This window comes from Aotus nancymaae, unplaced genomic scaffold (assembly GCF_030222135.1).
Source record: "Aotus nancymaae isolate 86718 unplaced genomic scaffold, 86718_ANA_hifiasm-v0.15.2.pri h1tg000014l, whole genome shotgun sequence".
Lineage (NCBI taxonomy): Eukaryota > Metazoa > Chordata > Mammalia > Primates > Aotidae > Aotus > Aotus nancymaae.
The window spans coordinates 68,199,390-68,222,109 of NW_026988425.1; the positions used below are offsets into that span (position 1 = coordinate 68,199,390).

Genomic DNA, 22,720 nt, shown 5'->3' on the forward strand with positions numbered 1-22,720 from the left:
GGCTGTGGGTCTGTCATAAATGGCTCTTACTATTTTTAGATATATTTATTGAGAGTTTTTAGCATGAAGGGGTGTGGAATTTTATTGAAGGCCTTTTCTGCATCTATTGCAGATAATTTTTTTTTAAGTATTGAACATTTTATTAATGGTAAATTTTGAAAGCTTTACATTTGGGATACACTAAGATATAGGACTGCTGCTTCTTAAAGAAGTTATCCTTTAGCATTGGGTTGTTGGTTTAGGAGTTATGGAGCTTGGCTATTTTTTGCTAAGCATTCGTAATCTATAACTTCACAATGTTGGTCTAGGACTTGGCTCAGTAAAAATAGGCTCTCATCTTCTTCCTCACTAAAGTGCTTCTCGATGATGTTCAAAGAAGACCAGCCAATCTGACAGTTCTCATGCAGTTGTAAAACCTCAATTCTATTGATCCCACTGAGTTCTATCAGAAGACACAGGATTTCCTTCTCAGACTGTTTTCTGCCACCTGGAGAATGCAAGAGATGACATCTAGGATGATGAGAACAATTTTAACACCTGGGGCAGTGAGCAGATTCACCAGTGGTTCCAGGACCCCAGAGTGGAGGAGCTAGATCAGCTGATTCATAGTGGCCCCCATTGCAAAGTTAGCCACCATCCAGACAGACTCTTTCTGGACTTTAAATTCCATTTTTTTAGCAGAGCCACCAAGGTAGGCAAAACATCATAGGCAAACAGCTACTGGATGTAGTGAGAGGTCCCTGCCGCCACACTGATCAGGGCCCAGGCCCCCTACTTTTGGATGGAGGGCTTTTTGTGCTACAGGAGCGAGGCAGCACGTTCAACATGCCCATGTCAATGGCCATCTGCTTCTGCTCACCTGTGCTTGTGACAATGTTCCCATGGTGTGGACAGAAGGGATCAAGACATTGAGTTCTGAGCTGGTCATTAGTGCTACCAGCCTGGGCAGGACCCTCATGTTAACCACTTGGTCGATGTGCTTGTCGAAGCCATCGGTGAGGTAGGGCAGTGGCCAGGAGGCTTCCAAGAGAAGCTTGCTGTTGTGGTGCTGCAGGAGGTGGAAGAGGGCCGGCAGCATCTGCTTCACTGCAAGGGTACGGGTTCTTCTTCGGGCACAGGTTCTACAAGGTCCACGTGATGTTCTGCAGAAATGTGATCAGTAGGGTGGGTGAAATCAAGGACAGCAGATATGGGATGGCATTGCTTGAGATGATATTACCTCCGAACTCTGGGCCATCACTGGCTATATTACCAAGAACTCACACTGCCTGTTCACACACAGCCATGTTGGGGAAAGACAGGAGCTGCATCGAGGGCTGGATGGGGCCCTCTTCTACCATGACTCGAATCTGCTCAGAAGTCCCTCAAGCAATGTTGGTCAGGGTCCAGGTGGTGTCAAACTGCAAGCAGGGGTAAAGTGATAACTTCAGAATCTCCACCATCCTGGGAATGAGGCCCACTTCAGTGATAAATTTCAGAGGGGGTTCTTTTCCTGGGATAGCATTTTCCTGGCTGTCTGGGTGGCCTGGAAACATAGGACCGAATCTGAGCTATTCATACCTTTGATTATTTCACCCAGAATGAGGCTGACTGCTACCCCTTTGGCTGGTTTTTCAGAAGCTGTGTCAGGGCAGAGGCTGGTGATATTCCTTCTCTTTAAGGTCTGTTCATCTTTCTTGGCCTTTCGGGGCTCCAGGCTGATTGCCATCCTCTGCTGTTGGCTCAGAGATGCATCTTTGTCTCAGTACTTAAATTTTCTCAGCCTCTCTTCTGGAGCGTCTAATTGTCATTAGTTCTATTTATGATGAATTATAGTTATTAGTTCTGTTTATGATGAATTAGTTTTGTCATTAGTTCTGTTTATGATGAATTACGTTTATTGATTCGTATATGTTGAACCAGTCTTGCGTCCTGGGGATGATAGCTGACTCGATCGTGGTGGATAAGTTTTTTGATGTGCTGCTTTTGGTTTGCCAGTATTTTATTGAGAATTTTCACATCGGTGTCCCTCAGGGATATTGGCTTTAAGTTTCCTTTTTTTTCTGTTGTATCTCTGCCAGGTTTTGGTATCAGGATGATGCTGGCTTCATAAAATGAGTTAGGGAGAAGTCCCTCCTTTTAAATCATATGGAATAGTTTCAGAAGGAATGGTACCAGCTCTTCTTTGTAATTCTGGTAGAATTCAGCTGTAAATCCTTCTGGTCATGGGCTTTTTTTTTTTTTGGTAAGCTATTAATTACTGTCTCAATTTCAGAACTTATTATTGGTTTATTCAGGGATTTGACTTCTTCCTGGTTTAGTTTTGAGAGGGTGTATGTGTCCAGGAATTTATCCATTTCTTTTAGATTTTCTAGTTTATTTGTGTAGAAGTGTTTATAGTATTATTTGGTGGTTGTTTGCATTTCTGTGGGGTCAGATAGACCAGTGGAACAGAACAGATATCTCAGAAATAAGGCCACACATGTACAACCATCCAATCTTTGACAAACCTGACAAAAACAAACAATGGGAAAAGGATTTCCTATTCAATAAGTGGTGCTGGGAAGACTGGTTAGCCATATGCACAAAATTGAAACTGGACCCCTTCCTTACACCTCATACAAAAATTAACTCAAGATGGATTAAAGACTTAAATGTAAAACCCAAAACTATAAAAACCCTAGAAGAAAATCTAGGCAATACCCTTCAGGACACAGGCATGGGCAAAGACTTCATGACTAAAACATCAAAAGGCATTGCAACAAAGGCAAAAATTGACAAATGAGATCTAATTAAACTAAAGAGCTTCTGCACAGCAGAAGAAACTATCATTAGAGTAAACAGGCAGCCTACAAAATGAGAGAAAAGTTTTGTAATCTATTTGACAAAGGTCTAATATCCAGAATTTAAAATGAACTCAAACAAATTTATGATAAAAAACAAACAACCTCATCAAAAAGTGGGCAAAGGATATGAAAAGACACTTGTCAAAAAGAAGACCTTTATATAGCCAGCAAACATGGAAAAAAGCTCAACATCACTGATCATTAGAGAAATGCAAATCAAAGCCACAATGAGATACCATCTCACACCAGTGAGAAAGGTGATTATTAAAAAGTCAAGAAACAACAGATGCTGGCAAGGGAGAAACAGAAACTGTTTGCACTGTTGGTGGGAATGTAAATGAGTTCAACCATTGTGGAAGACAGTGTGGCGATTCCTCAAAGACCTAGAACTAGAAATACCATTTGACCCAGCAATGCCATTACTGGGTATATACCCAAATTAAATATGAATCATTCTATTATAAAGATACATGCATGTGTATGCTCATTGCAGTACTATTCACAATAGCAAAGACATGGAATCAACCCAAATGCCCATCAATGATAGACTGGATGAAGGAAATGTGGAACATATACACCATGGAATACTATACAGCCATACAAAGGAATGAGATCATGTCCTTTGCAGGGATGTGGATGGAGCTAGAAGCCATTATCCTCAGCAAACACACAGAAACAGAAAACCAGGCACCTCATGTTCTCACCTATAAGTGGGACTGGACAATGATAACACATGGGCACAGTGAGGGGAATAACACACACTGGGAGCTGTCCAGGGGGTGAGGGAAGGGAGAGCATCAGGATAAATAGCTAGTGAATGCAGGGCTTAATACCTAGGAGATGGGTTGATAGGTGCAGCAAACCACCATGGCACACATTTACATATGTAACAAACCTGTATGTCCTATATATATATTCCGGAACTTAAAATCAAATAAAATTAAATTTTAAAAAAGCTGAATTTTAAAATTTTGATGAAGTCTAACTTGTTAAATAGTTCACGCTGCTTCTTTCCTACCAAGAAATTTTTGCTATATCAAGAGTGTATAGATTTTCCTCCATGTTTTCTCCTGGAAATTTTATAATTTTTGCTTGTTTAGGTCTTCTCTAATATAAGTACTTAAGGCTATACATTATGCTCTAAGCTCTGCTTTAATCTTATCCCACACATTTTGATGCTATCATCACCATTCCACTTAAAATGTTTTCTAATTTTCTTTCTGATGTTTTCTTTGACCCATGCATTATTAAGAAGTATATTGTTGAATTTCTAAATATTTGGGAATTTTCCTTATATCTTCTCGTTATTGATTTCTAATTTAATTTTCTTGTAAGAGAACATACTGTATATGATTTCAATCCAATTAAATTTCCTTATGGCCCAGAAAATGGTCTATTTTGGTGACTGTTGTGAATGCACTTGAAAAGCATGTTTATTCTATTTTTGAGTGGTGTATTTTATACATTTATCATTTGGGTCAAGTTGTTTGTATTTTTCAAGTCTCCTATGTCTGTACTGATTTTTTTGCCTACTTGTTTTATTAATTAATGAAAACAAAACTGTTGAAGCTTCCAATTGTATTTGTGGATTTGTCTATTTTTCTTTTCAGTTCTATCAGCTTTTTTCTTGGATATTTTGAATCTCTGTTACAGGATACATACAGATTTAGGATAGCTATATCTTTTTGATAAGTTTACTCTGTTATCATTATGAAATTTACCTCCTATTCCTGGTAATATACTTTGTTCCAAACTATACTTTGTCTGATAATATCCATTCCAGTTTTTTTTGCAATGCATTTTTGCAGTCTGGGTCTGGTTTAGAATCGTGCCCTCCAGGTTCATCCATATTCAGGCACCTGTTCTTCATGCTGTGGCTGAATGGGCTGGTAGGGTTCGTTGGGGTCCTATCTATGCTTTATAAAAATTGTCCAGGAAAATCACTTGAACCCGGGAGGCAGAGGTTGCAGTGAGCTGAGATCGCACCACTGCACTCCAACCTGGGCAACAGAGTGAGACTCTGTCTCAAATAAATAAATAAATAAATAATAAGTTTGTCAAACAATGTTCTTGCTTTCAGCCCAGCTTAAACGATTGGACTCAGTGATATCTGGTTTATTCAATTCTTGAGAATTTTCAAGGTTCTATATCTTCTGAACTGTTTGACATATAATTAGCTTATTTCTTATTAGATATCCTACTACAGAATCAGGCTTCATCTCTCTTTGGTCTATTAGGCTGCTTCTCATTTACTGCATTTCAGTTTCTAGATTTTGTTGACATCGCTCATATGGTGTCATTATTTCTCTTTCTTTTTTGTGGATTTATGGTTTTAAATTCCTTTTCCTTCTATTTTAGTGGGATTTCAGAAAGTAACAAGAAAAAACAATTATACTCAGTCCACCAAGCTTACTCACAAATTTATTTTAATTAATAAAAATTGAAATAAATGATTAGTAAAGTTATAATTGGGTTAATTTATTTGCTGGCTAATTCAACCTAAAAATAAAATATTTTATTATTAATAGTAAAGTGATAAGAAAAAATGAACATATTGCTTAAATTATTATATATTTCACTTTATATTTTCTCTTCATTTGACACATTTTTTGTTAAAGAATACAAAGAGAGAAACATGATTTTAAAGATTATAATGACAAAAAATTATGATACTAGGGAAAAATGCAGACTACAAATTTGTAAATACTGCTTGATCACAAATATGTAAATCTTGAGTTTCAGAATGAAAATATAGATTTTTACTTCCCTTTGTACTCCAATAAAAAGTTATAAATATTCTTTACTTTTCCTTTGTTGTATTCAGGGTGCTTTGATGTTTACCAGTGGTCATTTTGAGCCCATAAAATGGTAAGAAATAACTCTGAATGGAAGCGCAAAAAAAGAACAAAGAAACATGCTAAACACCACAGAAAACTCTGTACTCCGAGATAGGCGAGCAGCTTTTAAAGTGGTCCTTGACTTTTTTTTGGAGCTATAACTGGTCATGACTTTGGAATGTCTTTCTGTTAGCAGAAGATGAGCATATTTGTAGTTGTAAATGTCAGACAGGCCATGTTGGGAATGGGCATCTCTGGAACTATGTATGTAGGAGGAAGGGTATTTTTTCTCCTTGTAGTTTTTTGCATTTTCTGAATTTTCTACAAAAATCATCTATTAACTGCCAATGGAGAGTTCAAGAGATGTTCAGTAGATGGGGTCAACAGGATGTAGATGTGTGTAGGGCATAAAGAAGAGGAAGAAGGACCCTGGGTTCTTCTGGGCAGGCAAGGGATGTAGCGCTCTGAACTGGCCAATGTAGTTCCTTCTAAGGGAGCTATCCCTGCTTCCAGCCCCAACAGAAGGGAGGCCATAGCTAAACCTCTGACCCCACCAGCCTTGGGCATAGCTGATTAGAATAGGTATGAGCTTTGGCCCAGAACTAAACTTTGACGAATTTCTTTGACACTCCTCTCTTTGAAAGGTGGATCTATCTCCCCCAACTCCTTGAATCTAAGCTGAGTTTAGTGACCAGCTGACTGGCAAAAGTATGGTAGAAATGATGCCGCATGACTTACACCACTAGATCAAAAAAGGCAATGCATCTTTTGCTTGGCTCACTCAACAGTCATGTTGGAACCTTGAGCCACTATGTAAGAATTTCTATCGTCTGAGGCCGCCATCCTGAGATGAAGCCCAAAGTAGTGTACATGGAGAGACCCTGCCAAGAGCCCTTGAAACCTCAGAGGAAAGAAAGGTGCCTAGCCAGCCCCCAGCTGCTTCAGCAGTGATAGTCTTCCAGCTCCAGCCTTTGGCTGTAGCTATATGGCAGACTCTGAACCAGAACTACCTGGCTGAATGCTTCTCAAATCCTTGACCCCCAGAAACAGGAAAGAAAACAAAATAAACATTGTTTTAAACCACTGAAGTGTGTAGTTTTGTGACACAGCTAGAGGTAGTTGACTTATGGTACCAAAATATTTTCCAATTATCTACTACTATGTAACAAACTATCCCAGAACTTAGGGTATAAAGCATGCATTTTATTATGCTCATACATGCTGTATATCAAGAATTCAGACAGGCACAATGAACATGGCTTATTGCTGCTCCACGATATCTGATGCATCAGCTGGAAAGACCCGAAGGCTGGGAGTGATTGACTGGGGACTGGTGTCCTCTGCAGATAGCTTTACTCACACATGTCTGGTGGTTGATGCTAGCTGTTTTCTAGGATCTCAGCTGGAACTGTCAGCCACAACCCCTACCTGGCCTCTTTGTGTGGCCTGGGCTTCTTCACAGCCGGTGGTTGGATTCCAAGAGCAAGTTGCTGGTGTCTTAAGCCTAATTCTGGAAACCTACACTTCTGCTACTTCTACTGTATTCACATAGTCCAGATTCAAGGGGAGGAGATACGAACGCTGTCTCTGGATGGGAGAAGTGTCAGAGATTTTTGTGTACATTTTAAAAACTGTCACATAACCCATAGGCTAGGCAGTGATCTATAACGTGGTCTGGCTCATAAAGATGAACTGGGTTAATTATTTTCTCTTTTTTCAAAAATTTGAACTAAGGACTACAAAGGAACAATTTAGTTAGATGTGGTGGGTAGAGATGAAAAAATACCATGCAGTATAGACAAGGCCATGGTAAGCCCAGGTTATAAAGAGTCAGGATCTATGAGAAAGCAAAACATCTACTGAGTAGAAATGCAATGAAGAGAAAAGGAGAAATGGAATGAAAGAAAATTCTTGTAGTCCTGGGGAGAGATCATGACAAGGCAGGGGGACTCTAGAATGCCCAACTCTTTCTGAGGGTTCCTATTCAGTCCCCATTCATTCGTTGTTTTTGACTCTGATTTTACTTTTCTTACCCATTTTTCTAGGTCACAGTCAATAGTAATGTCCTATATGGCAATAGGACAGGCTAAAATGAGGTGAAATGAGTTTCTTCTTTCCTCAGAATTGTTACTGACATGGTGAGAGTCACATTAGAGAGAAAGAGAAATAACTGCGTGAAGCGGTTGCTGCTGAGTAGTAAGAAAGAACCGCTGTGTGCTTATTACTGTCTCTGGACATGATTATTACAGTCTGGGAAGAGGTGTAGGAAGTAGGAGCAAGAAGGGAAAATATTTCATTATTTGTGAAGATGTATTGTTTTATAATGCACATTGAAATGGGAGTGGATAACAGTAGAGATAGGGTTTTATACAACCATAGGAATTATTTTCATAAATAAGGGAATGAACAAAATTTGAAAATACATTTGGTCAATAGGTTTTCCCTGAAATTTGAGAACCTTATCTGGTAGACATTAGCCACATGATTAATAAATTTAGTGGCATACGCTTTTTTTTTTTTTTTTTTTTTTTTTGAGATGGAGTCTTGTTCTGTTGCCCAGGCTGGAGTGCAGTGGTGCGATCTGGGCTTGCTGCAACCTCCAGCTCCCGGGTTCAAGCATTTCTCCAGCCTCAGCCTCTTGAGTAGCTGGGACTACAGGCACATGTAGTGGCATATGTTTTTTAATAGAAATATCTGTTACCCAAGAAACTAGGGCCGAGCATGGTGGCTTATGCTCATAATCCTAGCACTTTGGGAGACCCAGGTGGAAGGATTACTTGGGCTCAGGAGATTGAGAATGTAGTGAGCTGTAATTACACCACTGCACTCCAGCCTGGGTGATAGAGCAAGACCCTGTTGAATAAATGAAGAAAAGGAGGAAGGAAGGAAGGAAGGAAGGAAGGAAGGAAGGAAGGAAGGAAGGAAGGAAGGAAGGAAGGAAGGAAGGAAGGAATTTCTTTAACACTGCTCTCTTTGAAAGGTGGATCTATCTCCCCAGCTCCTTCAATCTAAGCACAGTTTAGTGACCAGCTGACTGGCAAGAGTATGGTGGAAATGATGCCACATGAGTTACAAGACTAGATCAAAAAAGGCAATGCATCTTTCACTTGGTTCATTGGAACAGTCATGTTGGAACCTGGAGCCAACAAGTAACAATTTCTATCATCTGAGGCCACCATCCTGAGATGAAGCCCAATGTAGGGTACATGGAGAGACCCTGCAGAGGTCTTAAATAGGGGCATTTTGATTTTATCTACTGCTATATACTGATTTTCTCTTCTAAAGAAATAGTAGGAGTCATTAAAGTACCACTATGAAAAAAGTGTTGATGCCAAGGATATCATCGTTTTATTAGAGAGAACAGAGAATTCTGGATTGTGAATAATACTGATATGTATATTTTTCTTACAGAGCTTCTTTCCTTCCTTCCTTCCTTCCTTCCTTCTCCTTCTGCTTCTCCTTCTCCTCCATCTTCTTCTTCCTTTTACCAAAGACTCACTTAAAATTCTGCCAATAAAGTAGTGTTTTGAGCTGCTCTTGCTATGACAGAGAAGATACAATGTGAAGTCAAGTCAGGGGAGGGTTGTACCTGCTTACAAGGGTCATTCTTTGAAAAACTCCTGGGTTTTAACTCTTTTATACCATAACACACTAACATTTAATACCTATTGTAGTTATTTAACCTAATAATCATACCAAAGATATAGTTGCTCTTTCTCCTGTAGGAGGAACATAGAATAATAATGCTTTAATTTTGTATGTCTCTGTTCTCTAATGGCAGGCTGTCATTTTCTATAATTTACCAGAGATTATGAACAATGTGTGTAGGCTGAGTATAGTTGCTTAGTAACCACCTTTTAAAACTTTCTTAAATGTAATTGCCTCTCTGCCAGGGAAACATTGATTCAACAAATTTGCATTGAACCACTTCCTAAGTAACTCAGCATATTAAATACCCCTCTGCTTTTTATTTCAAATTATTTGCCTTTTAAATTCTGTTAAGGTAAGCCACATTTGTTATGATCATTATTTCTCTTTGAACAAAGTGAGACCTCCAAATGATTATCTGTACATTGTCATATTCCCTACTGTTTTTCTGTACCTATTTTCTTACTGCTTTTTTAGAGTTGAAAATAGAAACTTGCAAAAAATCTTGAAAATCCCATTTCCCTCTGAATAATTCTAAATGCTTTTAAACACCACCAGTTTGGGGTTTGTTTAAATCTGTATTTCAAAATTTGCACCTTATGAATGTTCTCTTGGCTTCTGTCTCTGATTTCACCTCTTTCTGTTAATCAAGCATCTATATTGCTCTTAAGAAAATGTGAACTGCATGTGGACACCTTGCCCATGACTTCACTCGTATGGTTCTGTCTATCCATGTACACTGACTTGATGGAGGAAAGGGTTAAAAGCTAGACTTCCGTGGAATAGCTATTGTTAGTGTTTCAAATCATTAATTGCTTTGCCATTTCAAGTCCAACTTGTATAGCTGCCCACAGTTTCTCATTTGGCAGAAAGTTCTGTTGATGTAGGAATAGTTTACAGCTGATAACAAAGTTGACTTTCTCTTTGATTCTAAGTTTGAGGTGGGTGTGAGATAGAAGAGACCAGAATGGGTTTGAGGAACTGAAAAGCCTGTTTGTATTTCTGACCCCAACCCCCAGACTTAGTAAATGACATCCAAGCTAGAGGAGAGGAGATTTTAGAGAAAGGAAAAAAGGAAATGAGAAGCAGTGTAATGATCGCACTCCCTGAACTCCACTCTGCCTCTGTCTCCACCCTATAAAATCTTCCTTAAGTCTCAGGATCCTAGAGAGGAAAGCCCCATATACAATCTGGAACAACAGCAAGATGTAGAGAAAAGCCCCTGCTCCATGCCAGCTTAGCAAAATCGGAGATGGTGTATATGAAAAAAAGTGAACTGGAGACAACATCCTCTCCTCAACTTTTCTTATGGGTCTGGAATCCAGTTTTTCCTGGGGATCCAGTATGGGGACACAGAAGTTGTCAAAGAGTAGGAGCTGGAAAGCTTTCCAGGAGGTCACCTACTAGTCTGAGAAGGTCTTCACCAAAAGAATGCTGCATGCACTTCCAGCCGTGGTCCAGATGGAGTGCAGAACAGAATCCAGAGGACTAGCAGCACCAGAGGGCAAAGAAGAGCTTGTGGTCAAGAGCTCTGGGCCCTGCTTGAGGAAGGTCACATTGCATACCACTCAAACCAGGAGGACAGGCAAGTTATATCAGTACTAGACACTAGCAGAGACGGGACCTTAGAGCCTTGGAGTAGTTACATATATTCTGCCAAGGTCATAATGCTCCTGAGAGCTTCCCTAGGACTTAGATACTGCCCTGGGGAGAAGGATGGAGGAAGACAGAACATTCAGCAACCTAAAATTTAACCTGGTAAGTGTCTTGATTACAAGTCAGAATTGATTGAGATGAGAATCGCTGCTGGACTGAGAAATCTCAAAAGTACTTTTTCAAAGTCATCTGCCATTAGAAAGTCCAAGAAGATAACTTTGGGTTAAACAAATAAAGAAACTGAACATGTTTGCACTGCTTCATTCATAACTGTGTGGCTCAGGCTGGTTGTATGTCTCAAGACAGGAGGGGTTGGGGGGTGTGTATGGGAGGGGACAGAGGCGGTGGTAAGTCTGAGTGTATTGGAATATATATCCTATATGGTGTCTTGTGATAGGATCAAGAACAGGCTACCTGGACGTAGGCAGCTGTGTTTTGAATCCTGGCTCTATCAATTACCAGTTTTGTGTTTTGGGGCAAATTCTTCAATCTGCTGAATCTGATTTTCCTCATCTGCAGAAATATGATAATATTCAACTCCAATGGTAGTCGTGAGTTTTTTTCTTTTTTTATTATACTTTAAGTTCTGGGGTACATGTGCAGAATGTGCAGATTTGTTACTTAGGTTTACACGTGCCTTGGTGGTTTGCCGCATCCATCACCCCATCATCTACATTAGATATTTCTCCTAATCCTATCCCTTCCCTATCCCCTCACCCTCTGCTATCCCTCCCCTAGCTTCCCACCTCCCGATAGGCCCTGGTGTGTGATGTTCCCCTCCCTGTGTCCATGTGTTCTCATTGTTCAACTCCCACTTATGAGTGAGAACATACAATGTGTGGTTTTCTGTTCTTGTGTCAGTTTGCTGAGAATGATGGTTTCTAGCTTCATCCATGTCCCTGCAAAGGACATGAACTCATCCATTTTTATGGCTGCATAGTATTCCATGGTATATATGTGCCACATTTTCTTTATCCAGTCTATCATTGATGGGCATTTGGGTTGGTTCCAAGTCTTTGCTATTGTGAACAGTGCCACAATAAACATACGTGTGCATGTGTCTTTATAATAGAATGATTTATAATCCTTTGGATGTATACCCAGTAATGGGATTGCTGGGTCAAATGGTATTGTGAATTCTAGATCCTGGAGGAATTGCCACACTGTCTTCCACAATAGTTGAACTAATTTATACTCCCACCAACAGTGTAAAAGCATTCCTATTTTTCCAAATCCTCTCCAGCATCTGTTGTCTCCTGATTTTTTAATGATCGCCATTCTAACTAGTGTGAAATGGTATCTCAGGGTGGTTTTGATTTGCACTTCTCTGAAGACCAGTGATGATGAGCTTTTTTTTCATGTGTTTGTTGGCTGCATAAATGTCTTCTTTTGAGAAGTGTCTGTTTATATCCTTTGCCTACTTTTTGATGGTGTTGTTTTTTTCTTGTAAATTTGTATAAGTTCTTTGTAGATTCTGGATATTAGCCCTTTGTCAGATGGGTAGATTGCAAAAAATATTTTCCCATTCTGTAGGTTGCCAGTTCACTCTAATGATAGTTTCTTTTGTTGTGCAGAAGCTCCTTAATTAGATCCCATTTGTCTATTTTGACTTTTGTTGCCATTGCTCTTGGTGTTTTAGTCCTGAAGTCCTTGCCCATCCCTATGTCCTTAATACATTAAACCTTTGGCACATAGTGCCTAGAATATAATGACAATGTATCATATCCTTGACCTCCAGTGCTCTTCCCTCCTCCTTACCCCTACCAGCCCCTTCTACCTCCCCACCTGCATGAAAGAAGTCTCCAAGTGGACAGAACTTTATTTTATTCACTTCTGTTTTCATAGTGTCTGGCAAATAGTAGGTGCCCAGTAAATAGTTGTTGAGTGAATATATTGGCGTAGAACTCTAGGAAGACAGCTGGGAGTATTAAAGCAGGTTCTGCCTGTGAGGTAAGTCCCAAATGGAAGGATAAAGCTTAGACTCCAGTAGAATGAACTGAAGAGCAGGTGGTTACAAATGGAAGCTTCAGGCAAGCAGGTTTTGATCAGAGTGAGAGAAACAGAACACAATTACACATACACACATTTACAATAGAAGAGGAACAGAAACTATGGTCTATATACACAAAAATATCCTGCACTATGAAGTAATACCTTTGTAGACCACTGGTTGTGTTTTCCAACAGTGTGGTATACATTTGTGGGGAAGTGCCCATGTGTAAGTTACTGTGTATTTCTGAATGTGTACAAAATACTTGGCCTAGATTTTTCAATCTTACCTGATTTTTTGGATCAATCTTTCTATCACCTATCGTATGCAAACTGAGTTTTTCTGTATTAAAAGTGTAAATAGAATTTAACTACATCACAAGGTCAGTACTAATGCTTTATGGTTCTTTAAGAGCTTGTAAAGATGAAGAAAATGTTAAAAGATTTGAATTTGAAATTTCAAGACCACTGTAGGTTTTTAGAATACTATTAACCCTTAGACCTGGCTCATTTATAAAATGAAAAACAGACTTGACCTTGGAATAACAGCAAACTCTTAAAGGATAATGGGATTAGGACATAGTATGCCTTTCCTCTTTTTCTCCTTTTTTTTTTTTTAATAAGAAACCTTTAAAATTTCATGTTTATAGTTTTTATTATGTTTATCATAACTGTTTAGAATGATGGCTAATGGTTTTCTGAAGGAAGAATTTTGTATTTGTAATATTTGAAGAGATTTAATATCTTTGACATGGTAAATGATGATGTTTAATTCTGGTTCCTTTAAAAATCTTCATCATTTGATTTCATAGTTTTAGGTATGTAAGGAATGTCTATGTACAAAATAATCTTCCCTAATATTATGACATTCTCATCAAGCCATTCATAAGCAGATTTAGTAGATAAAAATTAGATGTTAGACCAACAAATGTCTATTAAATACTTCTTTCTGTGTATAATTATTTACTAAATCACAGATGCTCTGAATTAAAATGTATACACACACCGTTCCAGTGATTGGTATGATCATGTTTTTCATTTCTGAGGCAAGTTAATTTTCTATCAATTTGTGTTATATATTTGCAAAAAAGAGACACTTTCTAGAATATGTCTCTTTGGTTTTAAAAATCACAAAATACTTATGTTTTTATCAGGATTTTAAGCTTTGAAACTATAGCTTTTTATTTTTTCTAGTAAACAATGTGAAATTAGGTTTGTGAGTGGACCATTGCTTTTCATTTTTAAGAACAAAATGACCAATCTGTTACTCTGACTACCTAATGTCATAGGTAGGTAGTGACTATCTAGGTCAGTGACATGGGTGGTAAGAAGAATTTATCAAGACAGTTTTAGGTTAGGAAAGGCAGATTTATTAGAGAAAGTAGGAAAATACATTGTAAGGGTGCAACAAACAGGTCAGCAAGAAAGGAGCTGACTGCAAGGAGACAAAGGCTTTTTGGGGATTTTATAGAATGGTGCTTGTGCTGTGTGCTCAAGAGGGCTTTGTGCAGTTCTAATAATGCCAGCGTTGCAGTGAGCTAACTTGGATTTTTCTATTAGCCGAGGGGCTAGTAATAAGTTGGGCACAGGAAGATGGTGAGTTATGTGTACAGGAGGGCTATGTGTCCTGAGTTATGAAGAAAGGCCGACTCATAGCTTATTTGCTTTCTCTTTTTGCTTTCCCCTGCTTCCACCAGCCTAACTCCTTTTCCCCAGTTAGGACTCCACACCTAACACTGGTCAGAATTTAATTGTTAAATCCCAGGATGGCACACAAATTGGTATTCAGTTTTGTTGGAGTCATTGGCTCCAGCTCCAGGTACACAGGATGACCCAACAAAATTCAGCAGAAGTTATCATCTAACAGTAGCTCATTCTTTTTTTAGTGGAATCTCTTAAAAGGTTTTCACCAGCTAGATGATATTTTCAATATTAGTCGCTAACAGAACTGTTTTGCTAGTAAGCACAGTTCTGCCACGTTCATAGCTGAACTACGTTCTGCTAGTAAATACAGAGTTCAATTTTTGAGTTCATGTATGTCTGAATCCAAAAGATCATATTCTTTTCATAAGACCACTTCAGGAAATAGCTGATGTAGGCAGTTCCACTTTAGGCTGGGATGTGAAAAGATGTGGAAGACTTTTTCTCCCATGGTAACACCATGAAAAATCCAAACAACATACAACTCATGTTTACCTGTGAGATTTTTGAAGAATGTTGGATGTAGGTAAGCCTTTACAAAGTGATACAAGAGAGAAAAGTCCTTCATAATTGATCAGTATGCTGTGGCCACTTCTGGGTGGAAACATTGGATCTTAACACAGGCAGGAGGAGGAGAAAGTGTCAAAACCCAAGGGACTTGACTGATTCCAACAGCAGCACTGGTGAAGGAGTGGGCAAGTAAAAGTCAATTTACCCCAAGTGAAATAAATACACAAACAATTATAAAGTGATAAGAACAAAGATAAATAAAAAGTCCTAAAGGCTACCAGAGGGGGTGAGAAGATGTAACACATACAGATGAGAATTATGATGGACTTAACATGGGAAACAATGCAAGGTAAAAATATAATGGAATGACATATTTAAAACACTACAAAAACACTTTTCATTCTATAATTTCATATGTAGTAAAAATATTCTTCAAAAATAAAGGCAAAATGAAGACATTTTCGGAAAAATGAAAGCTGAGAGAATTTTTCACCTATATATCTTCACTCTAAGAAGTGCCTAAGGCAGATTTTCAGTTGAAGAGTAAAACCTTTCAGTTGGTATTGGTAGTAATGGTATTGGTAGTAACGGTATTGGTAGAAAGCACTCCTCAATAATGAGTGAGGAGTGCCATAAAAATAAAATAAGTAATAAATACACAAAAGTTTAAACTTACCTTATTTTTTGAAAGACATTTGACTGTTTAAGATGAAATTAGCATAAATACATAATAAATATATCAATAAGAGAGGAAGTGATAAATAGAAATACACATACTGTTGCAAGTTCTAAATGCTATATGTGGAGAGATGTAATATTAGTTCCATGTAAACTATGATAAGTTAAGGACGCATAGAGCAAAAACTAGAAATAAACCAAAGAGGTATAGGCAAAGTCAAGAAAGGGCATAATACTGAATACTAGAAAATATTTGAATATGAAGTAAACATCCCTACCTAAGCTATCAAGAATTAAAAAATATTTAATTCAAAATTCAAAAAATATCAGTTTTTAAATTCTTGATAGACTACTAAAGAAAAAGTTGTTTTTCTATTTTTGAAAATATTACAAATTCATTATCAAATGAAGAGGCAATCAATGATTAAGTAGCTGAAAATGTAGGGCAAAAAGTATTATAGAAGTGTGTCAGCAAATTAATTCACATTAGGTTCTTTTCCTGAATTTTGTGAAGACTGAGTCTTTGAGACCATTTGTCAGTCTTTAAAAATTTTTTAAACTCTACTTTATTCCAGTAAAATGTACATAAAGTGAAAATGAACTCTTAAAATTGCTTGTTTTAAATGTACAGTTTGATGAGTTTTGACAGATATATATCCTGAATAATCACTACCATAATCAAAATATAGAATGCATCTACCAAAAAAAAAAAAAAAATCCTCTTTTGTTGCTTTGAAGTCAGTCCCCATCCAACCTTGGCAACTGTAGATCTGCATTCTTTCACATTAGGTTTGATTCTCCTTTAAAAAATTTCATATAAACCACAGAATGGTGTATTTTCTCTTTGTTCAGCACAATGTTTTGAGATTCATAGACATGTTTACACATATATGTACTTCATTTCTTTTCTTTTCCTTTTTTTTTTTTTGAAACAGAGTTTTTGCTCTTTTTGCCCAGGCTGGAGCGTGATGGCATGATCTCGGCCTACCGCAACCTCTGCCTCCTGGGTTCAAACAATTATCCTGCCTCAGCCTCCCGAGAAGCTGGGATTACAGATGTGCACCACCACGCCCAACTATTTTTGTATTTTTAGTAAGACGGAGTTTCTCCATGTTGGTCAGGCTGGACTCTGTCTCAAACTCCCGACCTCAGGTGATCCGCCTGCCTTGGTCTCCCAAAGTGCTGGGGTTACAGGCATGAACCACTGTGCCTGGCTTGTACTTCATTTCTTTTTATTGCTGCGTAGCATTCTATGATATGAACATACCACTTATTTGTATCAATTCAGCTATTGATGGACATTTGGATTGTTTCCTGTTTGGGAATCTTGTGAATGAAGCCAAAAAGAACATTCATGTACAAGTCATTTTGTGGACAAGTATTTTCATTTTTGAAAGGTAAATACCTAGGACTGAAATGCCTGCTTGTATCGTAAATGTATGTCTTTGTATAAAAACTATCAAACTATTTTGTTGTATATTTCTTCAAACTTGCATTTCCCTAATGACATCTTTTCATGTTGGGCATTTAAATCTCTTCCTTTGTGATGTGCCTGTTTAAATATTTTGCCCATCTTTCCTTGATTTATATCTCCTCTAACTTTTGAGTTGTGAGAGTTTTTATATATTCCGCACATAAGTCCTTTGTCATATATATATATATATATGGTTCATGTTTTCTTTCAGTAGTTTGCTTTGTTTTTAAAATTTTCATCATGGTATCTTTTGTTTTTTGTTTATTTTTTTAAATTGTATTTTAGGTTTTGGGGTGAATATGAAGAACATGCAAGATTGTTGCATAGGTACACACGTGGCAGTGTGATTTGCTGCCTTCCTCCCCTTCACCTATATCTGGCATTTCTCCCCATGCTCTCTCTCCCCAACTCCCCACCCCCTGCTGTCCCCTCCCCTATTTCCCCTCAACAGACCCCAGTGTGTAGTGCTCCCCTTCCTGTGTCCATGTGTTCTCATTGTTCAACACCCGCCTATGAGTGAAAACATGTGGTGTTTGATTTTGTGTTCTTGTGTCAGTTTACTGAGAATGATGGTTTCCAGGTCCATCCATGTCCCTACAAAGGACACGAACTCATCGTTTTTGATGGCTGCATAATATTCCATGGTGTATATGTGCCACATTTTCCCTGTCCAATCTATCATCGATGGGCATTTAGGTTGCTTCCAGGTCTTTGCTATTGTAAACTGTGCTGCAATGAACATTCGTGTGCATGTGTCCTTATAGTAGAACGATTTATAATCCTTTGGATATATACCCAGTAATGGGATTGCTGGGTCAAATGGAATTTCTATTTCTAGGTCCTTGAGGAATCGCCACACTGTCTTCCACAATGGTTAAACTAATTTACACTCCCACCAACAGTGTAAAAGTGTTCCTATTTCTCCACATCCTCTCCAGCATCTGTTGTCTCCAGATTTTTTAATGATCGCCATTCTAACTGGCATGAGATGTTATCTCAATGTAGTTTTGATTTGCATTTCTCTAATGACCAGTGATGATGAGCATTTTTTCATATGCTTGTTGGCCTCATGTATGTCTTCTTTTGTAAAGTATCTGTTCATATCCTTTGCCCACTTTTGAATGGGTTTGTTTTTTTTCTTGTAAATCTGTTTTAGTTCGTGGTAAATTCTGGATATCAGCCCTTTGTCAGATGCGTAAACTGCAAAAATTTTTTTCCCATTCTGTTGGTTGCCGAAAAGTAGTTTTTTTCTTCTGATAAACTGCCATATATTATTTCCTTATTTTATTGTTTGTGCCTATTTCATCTTAAGAAGGCTTTGGTAACTCAAAGTGGCAAGGATGTTTTTTCTGTGCTCTCTTCTAGATGTTTTAAAGCTTTTGTGTTTAGGACTGTTATTTATTATGAGTTAATTTTTTAGTAGGATGAGAAGTAAGGATTGAGATTCTTCCTCCCCTGTCCCCAAGTAGATAGCAAGTTGTTCCTGAACTATTTGTTTAGAAGACTATCATTTCTCTCATAAGATTATCTTGGGTTTTAAAAAAAAAACACCCAATTCACATACATATATGTGTAGGTCTGTTTGTGAAATTGCTATTCCATTCCACTGATCTATATGTCTATGCTTAAACCAGTTCCACCCTGTCTTTATTCTTGTAGATTTATAGTAAGTTTTGAAATTAGTTGCCCTAAGTCCTTTAACTTTGGTTTTATTTTAAAAAATGGAGTATTCTATATATTTTGCATTTTTAAATAATTTTAGGGCTCACCTCAATTTCTATAAAAAATCTTGCTGGTCACACCTGCCCTGCATGTGGTTAGTGAGTGAGTGTCTGTATTCTGTGCATGCAAGTTAGCTCTTAAAAGGAAGGCAAGAGGAATGGAGGAGCTACCCATGCTCCGTTTCCTATCTCAAACTTATCAATCAGATCTTGTTTTGTCACCAAGACTAGAGTGCAGTGGTGCAATTAATGCTCACTACAGCCTTGAATTTCTGGGCTCAAGTAATCCTCCCACTTCAGCCTCCCAAGTAGCTGAAACTACAGTGGTTCCAACTTTGTCTTATATGAAGTTCCTGTATACACATAGTACCACTTCTAAGACCTCTGTTCTTCTCCAATGGTCCGGATTCAGCACCATGGTATTTTTATGGCTCCATTATGTCTCAGTGTCTGGTGAACGAGCTACAAAGCTGGTGTTACAAAAGCTGGAGTTCTAAGGGGCTCAGTAATAAGCTCAAAGTGAGGGGAAGAAGCTGGAAGCTGCTATGAATAATGAGAAAACAAGATGGGAGGAAGGAACAGTGACAACAGATCACATTGTCTTGTGTAAATTAGGCTTGTCCAGAATCAACAGAAGCTTGAATAAACTCAAAGTGAAATACAAAAAAAAAAAAAAAAAAAAAAAAAAAGAAATCCTGCTGGAATTTTGAATTGCATTGAATCTATAGGTAAATTTGATTTGGGAATTTATTGATCTTACATGCATTTTTATAGATTAATCAGTAAATACCTATTTTTTTCGTACTATAATGGCGTTGAATTTTAATTTCAATTTCCAATTTTTAATTGCTAGAAGAGATAAATACGATTCATTGTTACTCAGTGACTATTATTCTGTGATCTTGCTGAGTTAGAAATTAGTTCTACTGACTTTTGTTGTAGATTCCTAAGGATTTTCTACATACAGGTATACCTCATTTGTGCTTTGTTTTATTGTGCTTTGCAGATTTATTTATTTATTTATTACAAATTGAAGGTTTGTGGCAACCCTGCATTAAACAAGTGTATTGACACCAATTTTCCAACAGCATGTGCTCACTTAATCTCTCTGTGTCACATTTTGGTAATTCTCACAGTATTTCAAACTTTATTATTATCATATCTGTTATGGTGATTTGTGATCAGTGATCTTTTTAAATTTTTAACTTTAATTTTTGTGGATACATAGTATTTATGGGGTACGTGAGATATTTTGATACAGGCATGTGATACATAATAATCACATCATATAAAATGAGGTATCCATCCCCTCAAGCATTTATCCTTTGAATTACAAACAATCCAATTATACTGTTAATCATTGTAAAATGTACAATTAAATTATTATTCACTAGAGGCACCCTGCTGTGCTATTGAATAGTAGGTCTTATTCATTCTGAGTGTATTTTTGTTCCCATTAACCATCCCCACTTCCTTCCCTCCCCACTTCCCTTCTCAGCCCCAGATCATTGTACTCTCTATCTCCATGAGTTCAACTGTTTTAATTTTAGCTCTCACAAATGAGTGTGAACATGTAAGTTTGTCTTCCTGTGCTTAGTTTATTTTACTTAACATAATGACCTCCAGTTCCATCCATGTTGTTGCAAATGACAGGAACTCATTCTTTTTTGGGCTGAATAGTAGTACTCCATTGTGTATATGTATCACATTTTCCTTAACCTTTCTTCTGTTGATGGAACTTGGGTTGCTTCCAAATCTTAGCTATTGTAAACAGTGCTGCAACAGACATAGGCGTGCAGATATTTCTTCCATATACCAATTTCCTTTCTTTTCAGAATATACCCAGCAGTGGGATTGCTGGATCCTATGGTAACTCAATTTTTAGGTTTTTGAGGAAGCTCCAAACTCTTCTCCATCATGGTTGTACTAATTTACATTCCCACCAACAGTGTACAAGGGTTTCCTTTCCTCCACATCTTCACCAACATTTGTTATATAATAATGCTTGCTACTTTTTTGGATATAAGCCATTTTAATGGGTGAGATAACATCTCATTGTAGTTTTGATTTGCATTTCTCTGATGATCCATGTTGAGCACCTTTCCATATGCCTGCTTGGCATTTGTATGTCTTCTTTCAAGAAATGTTTATTCAGATATTTTGTTTATTTTAAAATCAGATTATTACATTTTTTTCCTGTAGAGTTGTTTGTATATTTATATAGATAGACAGATAGAGAGAGAGAGAGAGAGGGAGAATATATATATAGAGTGTCTTATATCTTCTGGTTATTAATCCCTTGTTAAATGGACAGTTTGCAAACATTTCCTTCCATTCTGTGGGTTGTCTCTTTGCTTTGTTGATTGTTTCCTTTACTGTGTGGAAGCTTTTTAACCTGATATGATCCCATTTATCAATTTTTGCTTTTGTTGCCCGTGGTTGTGGAACATTACTCAAAAATATTTTCTCAAATCAATGTCCTGGAGAGTTTTCCCAATGTTTTCTTGTAGCAGTTTCATAGTTTGAGGTCTTTGACTTAACTCTTTAATCCATTTTGATTTGATTTTTTTATAAGGTGAGAGATAGGGGGCCTAGTTTCTTTCTTCTTCATATGAATTTCCAATTTTCTCTACACTATTTATTGGAAAGATTTTCCTCTCCCCATTGTTTGTTCTTGGCATTTGTATCAAAAATGAGTTCACTGTAAATGTTTGGTTTTATTTCTGGGTTCTCTATTCTGTACCATTGGTCTATGTGTCTGTTTATATGCCAGTATCATGTTGTTTTGGTTACTGTAGCTCTGTAGTATAATTTGAAGTCAGGTAACATGATTCTTCCAGTTTTCTTTCTTTTGCTCAGGATGGCTTTGGTTACTTCGAGTCTTTTGTGGTTCCTACATTTTAGAATTATTTTTTCTATTTATGCGAAGGATGTCATTGTATTTTGGTGGGGATTGCATTGAGTCTGTAGATTGCCTTGGGTAGTATGAACATTTTAACAATACTGATTCTTCCAATTCATTAGCATGAAATATCTTTCATTTTTCTGTGTTCTCTTCAATTTCTTGCATCTGGGTTTTTTAGTTTTTATTGTAGGGATCTTTCACTTTGCCTTAGTTAATTCCTGGGCATCTTATTTTATCTGCAGCTATTATAAATGTGATTGCCTTCTTGATTTATTTTCCTAATTGTTCACTGTTGGCATATAGAAATACTACTCATTTTTGTATGTTGATATTTTATCCTGAAATTTATTTTTAATTAGTTCTAAAGAGTTATTTGGTGGATTCTTTAGTTTTTTCAAAATATCAGATTTAATCATCTGCAAACAAGGATAATTTGACTTCTTCCTTTCTAATGTGGATACCCTTTATTTCTTTCTCTTGTCCAACTGCTCTAGCTAGGAATCCTAGTCCTATGTTGAATAACAGTGGTGAAAGTGGGCATCCTTGTCTTATTCCAGGTCTTGCTGCAAAGGCTTTCAGTTTCTCCCATTCCATGTGATACTAGCTGTGGGTCTTTTGTATATGGCTTTTTTGTGTGTGTTGAGGTATGTTCCATCTATACCCAGTTTTTTGAGGGTTTTCATCATGAAAAGATGTTGAATTTTGTCAAATGGTTGTTCAGCATTGATGGAAATAATCATATGGTTTTTGTCCTTCATTCTGTTGATATTAATGAT

The 22,720-nt window shown here is 37.4% G+C and overlaps 1 pseudogene; it reads right to left on the reverse strand.

The window, feature by feature from the left end:
• Window positions 1-245: 245 nt before the first annotated feature.
• Window positions 246-22,720, reverse strand: part of LOC105723821 (importin subunit alpha-8-like) — a 33,567-nt pseudogene continuing 11,092 nt past the window's right edge.